Source organism: Bufo bufo, chromosome 2, assembly GCF_905171765.1.
Source record: "Bufo bufo chromosome 2, aBufBuf1.1, whole genome shotgun sequence".
Lineage (NCBI taxonomy): Eukaryota > Metazoa > Chordata > Amphibia > Anura > Bufonidae > Bufo > Bufo bufo.
In genome coordinates this window covers 317,015,957-317,029,244 of record NC_053390.1, presented here as the reverse complement: position 1 = coordinate 317,029,244, position 13,288 = coordinate 317,015,957, and the positions used below count along the sequence as shown (strand labels likewise).

At 45.5% G+C, this 13,288-nt stretch overlaps 1 long non-coding RNA gene across 1 annotated transcript; it reads left to right on the top strand.

The window, feature by feature from the left end:
- The first annotated feature begins 11,522 nt into the window (after nucleotides 1–11,522).
- Nucleotides 11,523–12,275, top strand: LOC120991492. Its single transcript, XR_005776688.1, has 3 exons — nucleotides 11,523–11,613; nucleotides 12,035–12,086; nucleotides 12,243–12,275. It is a non-coding gene; the product is annotated as an uncharacterized LOC120991492 (long non-coding RNA).
- The last annotated feature ends 1,013 nt before the right edge of the window (nucleotides 12,276–13,288 follow it).

The following is a 13,288-nucleotide window of genomic DNA, read 5'->3' as shown; positions in this document are numbered from 1 at the left end:
GCTTGGCTGACTCCAAGTAGGCCAGATTTTTATGGTCAGTAAACACGGTAATAGGGTGTCTGGCTCCCTCTAGCCAATGGCGCCATTCCTCAAAAGCCAACTTGATGGCCAACAATTCCCTATCTCCCACATCATAATTTCTCTCTGCGGAGGAGAGTTTCTTTGAGAAAAAGGCACACGGTTGCCATTTGGCAGGAGAGGAACCCTGAGACAAGACCGCACCCACCCCTACCTCAGAAGCATCAACCTCAACTATGAAGGGTAACGAAATATCAGGTTGTACTAGGATGGGAGCGGAAGCAAAACTCTCCTTGATATTAGAAAAGGCCTTACGCGCCTCCACCGACCAGGAAGAAAAATCTACCCCCTTTCTGGTCATATCAGTGAGTGGTTTAACAACAGAGGAATAATTCAAAATAAATTTCCTGTAATAATTAGCAAAGCCCAAAAAACGCATCAGCGCCTTCTGATTCTCAGGAAGCTCCCACTCAAGCACAGCGCGGACCTTCTCGGGGTCCATGCGAAAACCAGAAGCGGAGACAAGAAACCCCAGAAATTGGATCTCTGGAACCGCAAACACACATTTTTCCAGTTTCGCGTATAATTTATTCTCACGCAGGATGAGCAAGACCTGACGTAAGTGTTCCTTATGAGTCTTTAAATCAGGAGAAAAAATCAAAATGTCATCCAAATACACTAATACAAATTTTCCCATTAAATGATAAAAAATGCTGTTGACGAAATGCTGAAAAACGGCTGGGGCATTCATCAAACCAAAAGGCATAACCAAATTCTCAAAATGGCCCTCAGGGGTATTGAAAGCCGTCTTCCATTCGTCTCCTTCTCTGACCCTAACCAGGTTGTATGCCCCTCTTAGGTCTAATTTGGAAAAGACTTTAGCCCCAACAACCTGGTTAAACAGGTCCGGGATCAGAGGAAGCGGATAAGGATCACGAATAGTGATACTGTTCAGCTCCCTGAAATCCAGACAAGGTCTTAAAGAACCATCTTTTTTCTTAACAAAGAAAAAACCAGCGGCAACAGGTGACTTCGAGGGTCGTATGTGTCCTTTTCTCAGACTCTCAGAGATATAAGCACGCATAGCGACCCTCTCAGGTTGGGAGAGATTGTATAAACGAGATTTAGGCAGCTTGGCGCCTGGGATGAGATTAATAGGGCAATCATACTCCCTGTGCGGAGGTAAACCCTGAACTCCACTCTCAGAGTAGACATCCAAAAATTCAGAGAGGAAAGGTGGTACAGTCTTAGTAGAAACCTCAGAAACAGATGTTATGAGGCAATTCTCTCTGCAAAAGTTACTCCAACCATTTATTTGCCTCGCTTGCCAATCAATGGTGGGGTTATGTTTAGTGAGCCAGGGTAGCCCCAACACTAGAGGAGTAGGCAAACCGCTAAGGATGAAACATGACACATCCTCAACATGAGCATCACTCACAATTAAACGGATATTGTGAACTATGCCCTTTAATGATTTCTGAGAAAGTGGAGCTGAATCAATAGCAAAAACAGGAATATCTTTTCCCAAAGTGCATACCTGGAAACCATGAGTTATTGCAAATTGATTATCAATGAGGTTGACAGCTGCTCCACTATCCACAAAAATCTCACAAAAAATGCTCTTGCTCTCTAGCGCCACCCTAGCAGGCAGGACAAAACGGGAACTACAAGCAAACGGGAAACCTTCAATTTCCGCCTCAACCCTGCCAATAGTAACAGACGGAACATTTTTAAAAGATTTTTTCCTTTTTGTCTCTTTATTACTCCCAGAAAACTGCCTGAATCTCCTAGAGGGACAAACATTTGCCAGATGATTTATACCTCCACAACAAAAACAAACCCTCCCCTGCGGGCTGAATCTTCTATTGTCAGAGGCAATCAACCCCAGCTGCATGGGCTCCTGCTCAGAAGGGGCTGACAGCGACTGAGACCCCTGTGCACAGAATGAGACCGCTGCACTGTCCCGGGACTGAGTATGACAGGAAGGAGAGATCTCTCCTCTCTCTCTAAGACGCCGTCAATACGAACAGCCTGAGACATAGCAGAATCCAAGGAGGTAGGTCTTTCATGAAAGGCAAATGCATCTTTCAATCCCTCTGAAAGACCATAGCAAAATTGACTTCGGAGTGCAGCATCATTCCAACCCGTATCTGCTGCCCATCTCCGAAATTCTGAGCAGTATATCTCTGCAGATTGTTTACCCTGGCATAACAGACGTAGTCTAGACTCAGCCAGAGCAATACGATCCAGATCATCATATATCTGACCCAGGGCTAAAAAGAATTCATCCACTGAACGGAGGGGCCGTGCCCCCTCCGGCAGCGAAAAGGCCCAGGACTGAGCGTTACCCCTGAGCAGCGATATAATGATCCCCACCCTCCGTTCTTCATCACCAGAAGAATGGGGAAGAAGGCGAAAATGGAGTTTGCAAGCCTCTCTAAAACGCACAAAATTCTCACTACCCCCGGAGAACGTATCCGGGAGCGAGATCTTAGGCTCAGCACAAACTCCATGAACGCAAGCTGAACCGGTCACTTGAAGCTGAGAAAAAGTCTTACGGAGATCAGCTACCTCCAAAGCAAGAGCCTGAAAGCGTTCAGCCAAAAGTGAAACCGGATCCATGCTTGAGACAGTTTTGGCGGCTGATAATGTCACGGATGGTGTACAGGAAACAAGACAATACCATATAAACAATGTCTCTCTGGATCCACAACTAAGGAACAAAGGGAGACCCCTGCAATAGACCTGCCGCTCTCCCTCACTGCTCAGCCTATGCGAACACCCCAAAGGTGGATGGGCGCATATCCACGTTCCTCGGCTATCTATTACCTGAAGACCCTACAATAGTGAGGGGACACGACCACCGGCTCCCTACACAGACACGGAGGGAGTCAGGGTCACCTGGATCCAGAAAAGAGAAAATCATAAATACATAAACAGCACTTAACTTGCAGACGACTGACGACTGGGAACTGGGAACTGGGAACTGGGAACAGCATGCACACACACACTCCAGGAAGTTGTATCAGCCGCACACTACTGCATTATGGGGAGGAATTTAAAGGGCAGCAATCAGTCCGACTGCATGACAGCTGAGATAGACTAACGAGATGAGAAACTAAACCAAAACAAAGAAATTCAAGGAGGAGGATCTGAAAAGCTCCTGTGAGCGCTTCTCAGCTGTCTGGTTGTGACAATCACCCAAAGAGCACCATCCCCACAGTGGAACATGGTGGTGGCAGCATCATGCTGTGGGGATGTTTTTCAGCAGCTGGGACTGGGAAACTGGTCAGAGTTGAGGGAAAGATGGATGGTGCTAAATACAGGGATATTCTTGAGCAAAACCTGTACCACTCTGTGTGTGATTTGAGGCTAGGATGGAGGTTCACCTTCCAGCAGGACAATGACTCCGAACACACTGCTAAAGCAACACTTGAGTGGTTTAAGGGGAAACATGTAAATGTGTTAGAATGGCCTAGTCAAAGCCTAGATTTCAATCCAATAGAAAATCTGTGGTCAGACTTAAAGATTGCTGTTCAAAAGCGCAAACCACCAACTTGAAGGAGCTGGAGCAGTTTTGGAAGGAGGAATGGGCAAAAATCCCAGTTGTAAGATTCGGCAAGCTCATAGACTTATCCAAAGCGACTTGGAGCTGTGATTGCCGCGAAAGGTGGCTCTACAAAGTATTGACTTTAGGGGGTTAATAGTTATGCACATTGACTTTTTCTGTTATTTTGTTCTATTTGTTGTTTGCTTCACAATAAAATAAAAAAAAACATCTTCAAAGTTGTGGGCATTTTCTGTAAATTAAATGATGCAAATCCTCAAACAATCCATGTTAATTCCAGGTTGTGAGGCATCAAAATACGAAAAAAGTCAAGGGGGTGAATACTTTTGCAAGGCACTCGTATGTTACTAACCTTAGTCTACATAGGATATCCTAAGTATCTGTCTTTGAATATTAGTTACAGTAAGCAGGTATCAGAGAGTGCCAGGTCGCTCTCTGTAGACCCCTGGCAATCCTGTTCTCAAGCCTACCCTCTTCTTGAGAAATATGACTTCACACAGAAATGCACAAAAAAAAAAAAAAAAACAGATAAAGCTTGCTAGTCTTGCGCAGCCAAAGGGCATGCCTTGAAATAGGAAATGATACTTGTTATGACCTGTATATCAAAATGGAACCAAATTAAGGTAAAACAAGAAACTTGACATCACATAAAGTCCTGTTTGAAATTACTCCAGGGAACTAAAAGGAAATCAAAATGAGCCTCAAGTGGTAATGGTGTTATTCTATAAAGCAATGATAAAATGTTACTTTTAGCTGCTGCTCGCACCTTTGTCGGATTCACGAGTAAACCTCAGATTTAATGGGTTATTTGTACAGTGTACTTAAAAGACATTTTAAGTTAAAAAAAAGTATAAGAAGTAGTCATTTTCCAAGTCATCCTGGGGGAAATTTAAAATGTAGCACTTAGTAATGCTCTTTTGGCTATCCATCTGTACAGTTTCTTCTTGGTAACACACAGTTCTCATGAAAGCAGAATTTCATTTGCAGTCAGTCACAAGCCGGTGTTAGCCTTTCACTTAGAGATATATTCAAAATGTCTTGCACACAGCATGCTATTCTCAAGCAGATACTTAATGCAATCGCTGGAGACCATTTCAATTTGTGGCTGTACTTTTAAGTGCTGCCGTAAATGACTCCTGTGAAGAAAGAACAAAAGTGATACAAAGATATTATTGTGTTTAACCCTATTTTTTGTTTCTTTGTTATGGAATATGTCATTATTTCCTTAGACAGCTCCTTTTATTAAAATATAAAAGGGGCCCTGTAAGAAGTGCTAATGGAGGTTTCGGCTTAGACTTGACTAAAGCTGCTCTGTAGTATACATTTAAGGAAGTGTCATGAAATATCAATGGGGGGAGACTAATGGGGTCATTTATCAAACTGGTGTAAAGTTGCCCATAGCAACCAATCAGATTTCACCTTTCATTTTGGACAGCTCCTTTGGAAAATGAAAGGTGGAATCTGATTGGTTGCTATGGGCATCTAAGCCAGTTCTACTTGACACCAGTTTGAGAAATGGCCCCATAAGATTTCAGTAGAACACACCCAGAGATTCTGTCCATTTCTTTTACAGGTCTGAGTCGCCCTTGTTTCAAATAAGGAAGGATGTATTCAGTAATTATTGTTGAGCGAAGCGAAGTGCACAAAGTTCGATCTGAATTTCAGGGGAAATTTGATTCGCCGTGAAGCTGAATTTTCTCCTGCTTGGTGGTAGCGAATCGATTTTCCCTGAAACGGGGTATAAAAATTGTCAAAAAAATCATACTTACCTCATCCGTTTGAAAGCAAAGAACCCGCCTTCTCCATCTTGATTGAAGATCTTGCAAAATCCTGTGCGCGGTGACATCTGATGTCAACATGCCGGCCGACGTGATGATGTCATCGTTACATTACTTGCTGGCTTTTCAATCAAAATGGCGGCCGCGGGCTCTTCGAGATAAAATGGATGAGGTAAGTATGATTTTATTTTATTCTTTATTATAGACTTCAATATTAAAGTCAGATACCAGGATCAGCAATGAACGCGGCATCTGAGGGGTACAATGACGGGGGGTGGCGCAGTGGCTGTTCCCTGTCATTGCAGCCGCTATTTACAAAGCAATGCATTCGTTTCTATTTATAAAGATTTTTGTATCATTAATCTAGTTAGAAAATGCTTCTGGTCCTTCTGTTAGATAATATGCAAAAAAAAAAAAAATTGGTTTGCAGTAAATTATGTAGCTTCAAGGCTTCATTGGTAGCAGTTCCATAAATCTTCATATTTACAGCTTCACAGGTTTTGAACATAGCATGCCATCAGTTTAAAGGGGTATTCCAGTTGTGTGAAGTTATCCCCTATCCAAAGGACAGGAGATAAATATTCGATTGGTAGGATCCAACCGCTCTATTCAGCTCTCTATGTAACTCCCATAGAAATGAATGGGGTGGCTGTGCGCATGCATTAAAAAGCAGCGTTTGCTAGCGTGCTGCAGGCTCTTCAAACAGCTTATAACCTGAGGAGAAGTCATCAATATCCCTTTAATACTGTCTTCCTTTTCTGACTTGCAGTTCTGAGATGACCATAGGCATGCCCAGTAGTAAACTTCCTTCTCTGGTCACAACTGAGCATGTGCAGAACAGGTTCAGCCATTGTAACTAAGGGCATTGGAGCAGCACGGACATATCTAGTGTAAGTACCTTGCATGTCCCTTAAGTTATGGGAGCACGGTGGATATCACTGTTATGGGAGCACATGGGATATCACTGTTATGGGGGCACTGTGGATGTCACTGTTATGGGAGCACTGTTGATGTCTGTTATGGGGGTACTTTGGATGCCACTTATGGAAACACTATAGATGTCACTGTTATGAGAGCACTGTGGATATCACTGTTATGGGGGCACTGTGGATATCACTGTTATGGGGGCACTGTGGAAGTTACTGTTATGGGAATGCTGTGGATGTCACTGTTATGGGGGCACTGTGGATGTCACTGTTATGGAGGCACTGTGGGTGTCACTGTTATGGGGCACTGTGGAAGTTACTGTTATGGGAGCACGGTGGATATCACTCTGATGGGAATTCTGTGGATGTCACTGTTATGGGAGCACTGTTGATGTCTGTTATGGGGGCACTTTGGATGCCACTTATGGAAACACTATAGATGTCACTGTTATGAGAGCACTGTGGATATCACTGTTATGGGGACACTGTGGAAGTCACTGTTAAGGGGAGCACTATGGATGTTACTGTTATAGGAGTTCTGTAGATGTCACTGTTATGAGAGCACTGTGGATATCACTGTTATGGGGGTACTGTGGAAGTCACTGTTATTGGAGCACAGTGGATTTCACTGTTATGGGGGCACTGTGAATATCACTGTTATGGTAATGCTGTGAATGTCACTGTTAAGGGGAGCACTGTGGATGTCACTGTTAAGGGGAGCACTATGGATGTTACTGTTATAGGAGTTCTGTAGATGTCACTGTTATGAGAGCACTGTAGATATCACTGTTATGAGAGCACTGTGGATATCACTGTTATGGGGGTACTGTGGAAGTCACTGTTATTGGAGCACAGTGGATATCACTGTTATGGGAGCACTATGGAAGTTACTGTTATGGGAGCACAGTGAATATCACTGTTATGGGAATGCTGTGAATGTCACTGTTAAGGGGAGCACTGTGGAAGTCACTGTTATGGGAGCACAGTGGATATCACTGTTATGGGGGCACTGTGGAAGTTACTGTTATGGGAGCATGGTGGATATCACTGTTATGGTAATACTGTGAATGTCACTGTTAAGGGGAGCACTAAGTATGTCACTGTTATGGGAGCACTGTGGAAGTCACTGTTAAGGGGAGCACTATGGATGTTACTGTTATGTGAGTTCTGTGGATGTCACTGTTATGGAGGCACTGTGGATGTCACTGTTATTGGGGGCACTGTGGATGTGACCATTATGGGGAGCACTGCGGATGTCACCATTATGCGGGCACTGTGTATGCCACTGTTATGGAAGCACTGTGGATGTCACTGTTATGGGTAGCACTGTTGATGTCATTCTTATGGAAGCACTGTGGATGTCACCGTTATGGGGAGCACTGTGGATGTCACTGTTATGTGGGTACTGTGGAGGTCACTGTAATGGGGGCACTGTGGATGTCACCGTTATGGGGAGCACTGTGGATGTCACCGTTATACGGGCACTGTGGATGTCACTGTTATATGAGGACACTTTGGATGTCAATGTTATGGGAGCACTGTGGATGTCACTGTTATGGGAGCGCTGTTTATGCCACTGTTATGGAAGCACTGTGGATGTCACTGTTATGGGTAGCACTATTCATGTCACTCTTATGGGAGTACTGTGGATGTCACTGTTATGGGTAGCACTATTCATGTCACTCTTATGGGAGCACTGTGGATGTCACCATTATGGGGAGCACTGTGAATGTCACCGTTATGCGTGCACTGTGGATGTCACTGTTATGGGGGCACTGTGGATGTTACTGTTATGGGAGTTCTGTGGATGTCACTGTTATGGGGGCACTGTGGTAATGACTGTTATTGGAGCACAGTGGATATCACTGTTATGGGGACACTGTGGAAGTTACTGTTATGGGAGCACGGTGGATATCACTGTTATGGTAATGCTGTGAATGTCACTGTTAAGGTGGAGCACTGTGGATGTCACTGTTATGAGAGCACTCTGGATATCACTTTTATGGGGAGCACTATAGATGTTACTGTTATGGGGGTTCTGTGGATGTCACTGTTAAGGGGAGCACTGTGGATATCACTGTTAAGGGGAGCACTATGGATGTTACTGTTATGGGGGTTCTGTGGATGTTACTGTTATGGGGGCACTGTGAGTGTCACTGTTAGGGAAACACTGTGGATGTCACTGTTATGGGGGCACTGTGGATGTCACTGCTATAGAAGCACTGTGGATGTCACTGTTATGTGGGTACTGTGGAGGTCACTAATGGGGGCACTGTGGATGTCATCGTTATGGGGAGCACTGTGGATGTCACCGTTATACGGGCACTTTGGATGTCAATGTTATGGGAGCACTGTGGATGTCACTGTTATGGGAGCACTGTTTATGCCACTGTTATGGAAGCATTGTGGATGTCACTGTTATGGGTAGCACTATTGATATCACTCTTATGGGAGCACTGTGGATGTCACCATTATGGGGAGCACTGTGAATGTCACCGTTATGCGTGCACTGTGGATGTCACTGCTTTGGGGGCACTGTGGATGTTACTGTTATGGGAGTTCTGTGGATGTCACTGTTATGGGGGCACTGTGGATGTCACTGTTATGGAAACACTGTGGATATCACTGTTATGGGGGCACTGTGGATGTCACTGTTATGAGGGTACTGTGGAGGTCACTGTAATGGGGGCACTGTGGATGTCACTGTTATGGGGGCACTGTGGATGTTACTGTTATGGGAGTTCTGTGGATGTCACTGTTATGGGGGCACTGTGGATGTCACTGTTATGGAAACACTGTGGATATCACTGTTATGGGGGCACTGTGGATGTCACTGTTATAGGAGCACTGTGTATGCCACTGTTATGGAAGCACTGTGGATGTCACTGTTATGGATAGCACTGTTGATGTCACTGTTATGGAAGCACTGTGGATGTCACCGTTATATATGGGGAGCACTGTGAATGTCACCGTTATGCGGGCACTGTGGATGTCACTGTTATGGGGCACTGTGGATGTTACTGTTATGCGTGCACTGTGGATGTCACTGTTATGGGGGCACTGTGGATGTTACTGTTATGGGAGTTCTGTGGATGTCACTGTTATGGGGGCACTGTGGTAATGACTGTTATTGGAGCACAGTGGATATCACTGTTATGGGGACACTGTGGAAGTTACTGTTATGGGAGCACGGTGGATATCACTGTTATGGTAATGCTGTGAATGTCACTGTTAAGGGGAGCACTGTGGATGTCACTGTTATGAGAGCACTCTGGATATCACTTTTATGGGGACACTGTGGAAGTCACTGTTAAGGGGAGCACTATAGATGTTACTGTTATGGGGGTTCTGTGGATGTCACTGTTAAGGGGAGCACTGTGGATATCACTGTTATGGGGACACTGTGGAAATCACTGTTAAGGGGAGCACTATGCATGTTACTGTTATGGGGGTTCTGTGGGTGTCACTGTTATGGGGGCACTGTGGGTGTCACTGTTATGGAAACACTGTGGATGTCACTGTTATGGGGGCACTGTGGATGTCACTGTTATAGAAGCACTGTGGATGTCACTGTTATGTGGGTACTGTGGAGGTCACTAATGGGGGCACTGTGGATGTCATCGTTATGGGGAGCACTGTGGATGTCACCGTTATACGGGTACTGTGGATGTCACTGTTATATGAGGGCACTTTGGATGTCAATGTTATGGGAGCACTGTGGATGTCACTGTTATGGGAGCACTGTTTATGCCACTGTTATGGAAGCACTGTGGATGTCACTGTTATGGGTAGCACTATTGATATCACTCTTATGGGAGTACTGTGGATGTCACCATTATGGGGAGCACTGTGAATGTCACCGTTATGCGTGCACTGTGGATGTCACTGCTTTGGGGGCACTGTGGTAATGACTGTTATTGGAGCACAGTGGATATCACTGTTATGGGGACACTGTGGAAGTTACTGTTATGGGAGCACGGTGGATATCACTGTTATGGTAATGCTGTGAATGTCACTGTTAAGGGGAGCACTGTGGATGTCACTGTTATGAGAGCACTCTGGATATCACTTTTATGGGGACACTGTGGAAGTCACTGTTAAGGGGAGCACTATAGATGTTACTGTTATGGGGGTTCTGTGGATGTCACTGTTAAGGGGAGCACTGTGGATATCACTGTTATGGGGACACTGTGGAAATCACTGTTAAGGGGAGCACTATGGATGTTACTGTTATGGGGGTTCTGTGGATGTCACTGTTATCGGGGCACTGTGGGTGTCACTGCTAGGGAAACACTGTGGATGTCACTGTTATGGGGGCACTGTGGATGTCACTGTTATAGAAGCACTGTGGATGTCACTGTTATGTGGGTACTGTGGAGGTCACTAATGGGGGCACTGTGGATGTCATCGTTATGGGGAGCACTGTGGATGTCACTGTTATATGAGGGCACTTTGGATGTCAATGTTATGGGAGCACTGTGGATGTCACTGTTATGGGAGCACTGTTTATGCCACTGTTATGGAAGCACTGTGGATGTCACTGTTATGGGTAGCACTATTGATATCACTCTTATGGGAGTACTGTGGATGTCACCATTATGGGGAGCACTGTGAATGTCACCGTTATGCGTGCACTGTGGATGTCACTGCTTTGGGGGCACTGTGGATGTTACTGTTATGGGAGTTCTGTGGATGTCACTGTTATGGGGGCACTGTGGATGTCACTGTTATGGAAACACTGTGGATATCACTGTTATGGGGGCACTGTGGATGTCACTGTTATGAGGGTACTGTGGAGGTCACTGTAATGGGGGCACTGTGGATGTCACTGTTATGGGGGCACTGTGGATGTTACTGTTATGGGAGTTCTATGGATGTCACTGTTATGGGGGCACTGTGGATGTCACTGTTATGGAAACACTGTGGATATCACTGTTATGGGGGCACTGTGGATGTCACTGTTATAGGAGCACTGTGTATGCCACTGTTATGGAAGCACTGTGGATGTCACTGTTATGGATAGCACTGTTGATGTCACTGTTATGGATGCACTGTGGATGTCACCGTTATATATGGGGAGCACTGTGAATGTCACCGTTATGCGGGCACTGTGAATGTCACTGTTATGGGGCACTGTGGATGTTACTGTTATGGGAGTTCTGTGGATGTCACTGTTATGGGGACACTGTGGATGTCACTGTTATGGAAACAATGTGGATGTCACTGTTATGGGGGCACTGTGGATGTTACTGTTATGGAGGCACTGTGGTTGTCACTGTTATGGGGGTACTGTGGAGGTCACTGTAATGGGGGCAATGTGGATGTCATCGTTATCGGGAGCACTGTGGATGTCACCGTTATACGGGCACTGTGGATGTCACTGTTATATGAGGGCACTTTGGATGTCAATGTTATGGGAGCACTGTGGATGTCACTGTTATGGAAGCACTGTGGATGTCACTGTTATGGGTAGCACTATTGATGTCACTCTTATGGGAGCACTGTGGATGTCACCATTATTGGGAGCACTGTGAATGTCACCGTTATGCGTGCACTGTGGATGTCACTGTTATGGGGGCACTGTGGATGTTACTGTTATGGGAGTTCTGTGGATGTCACTGTTATGGGGGCACTGTGGATGTCACTGTTATGGAAACACTGTGGATATCACTGTTATGGGGGCACTGTGGATGTCACTGTTATGGAGGCACTGTGGGTGTCACTGTTATGAGGGTACTGTGGAGGTCACTGTAATGGGGGCACTGTGGATGTCACTGTTATGGGGGCACTGTGGATGTTACTGTTATGGGAGTTCTGTGGATGTCACTGTTATGGGGGCACTGTGGATGTCATTGTTATGGAAACACTGTGGATATCACTGTTATGGGGACACTGTGGATGTCACTGTTATGGAGGCACTGTGGATGTCACTGTTATTAGGGTATTGTGGAGGTCACTGTTATGGGGGCAATGTGGATGTCACTGTTATGGGTAGCACTGTGGATGTCACTGTTATGGGTAGCACTGTGGATGTCACCGTTATGGGAAGCACTGTGGATGTCACTCTTATGGAATCACTGTGGATGTCACTGTTATGGGAAGCACTGTGGATGTCACCGTTATGCGGGCACTGTGGATGTCACTATTATATGAGGGCACTTTGGATGTCAATGTTATGGGAGCACTGTGGATGTCACTGTTATAGGAGCACTATGTATGCCACTGTTATGGAAGCACTGTGGATGTCACTGTTATGGGTAGCACTGTTGATGTCACTGTTATGAAAGCACTGTGGATGTCACCGTTATATGGGGAGCACTGTGAATGTCACCGTTATGCGGGCACTGTGGATGTCACTGTTATGGGGCACTGTGGATGTTACTGTTATGGGAGTTCTGTGGATGTCACTGTTATGGGGACACTGTGGATGTCACTGTTATGGAAACAATGTGGATGTCACTGTTATGGGGGCACTGTGGATGTCACTGTTATGGAGGACATGTGGTTGTCACTGTTATGGGGGTACTGTGGAGGTCACTGTAATCGGGGCAATGTGGATGTCACTGTTATGGGTTGCACTGTGGATATCACCATTATGCGGGCACTGTGGTTGTCACTGTTATATGGGGCACTTTGGATGTCAATGTTATGGGAGCACTGTGGATGTCACTGTTATGGGAGCACTGTGTATGTTACTGTTATGGAAGCACTGTGGATGTCACAGTTATGGGGAGCACTGTGGATGTCACTGTTATATAAGCGCTATAAATGTGACTGTTATGAGGGCACTATGGATGTCACTGTTATGGAGCACTGTGGATGTCACTGTTATGTGGTCACTGTGCGTGTTACTGCTATGGGGACACTGCTGATGTCACTGTTATGGGGGCACTGTGGATGTCACTGTTATGGGAGCACTGTGGATGTCACCGCTATGGGGGCGCTGCGGATGTCACTGTTATGGGAGTACTGTGGATGTCACCGCTATGGGGGCACTG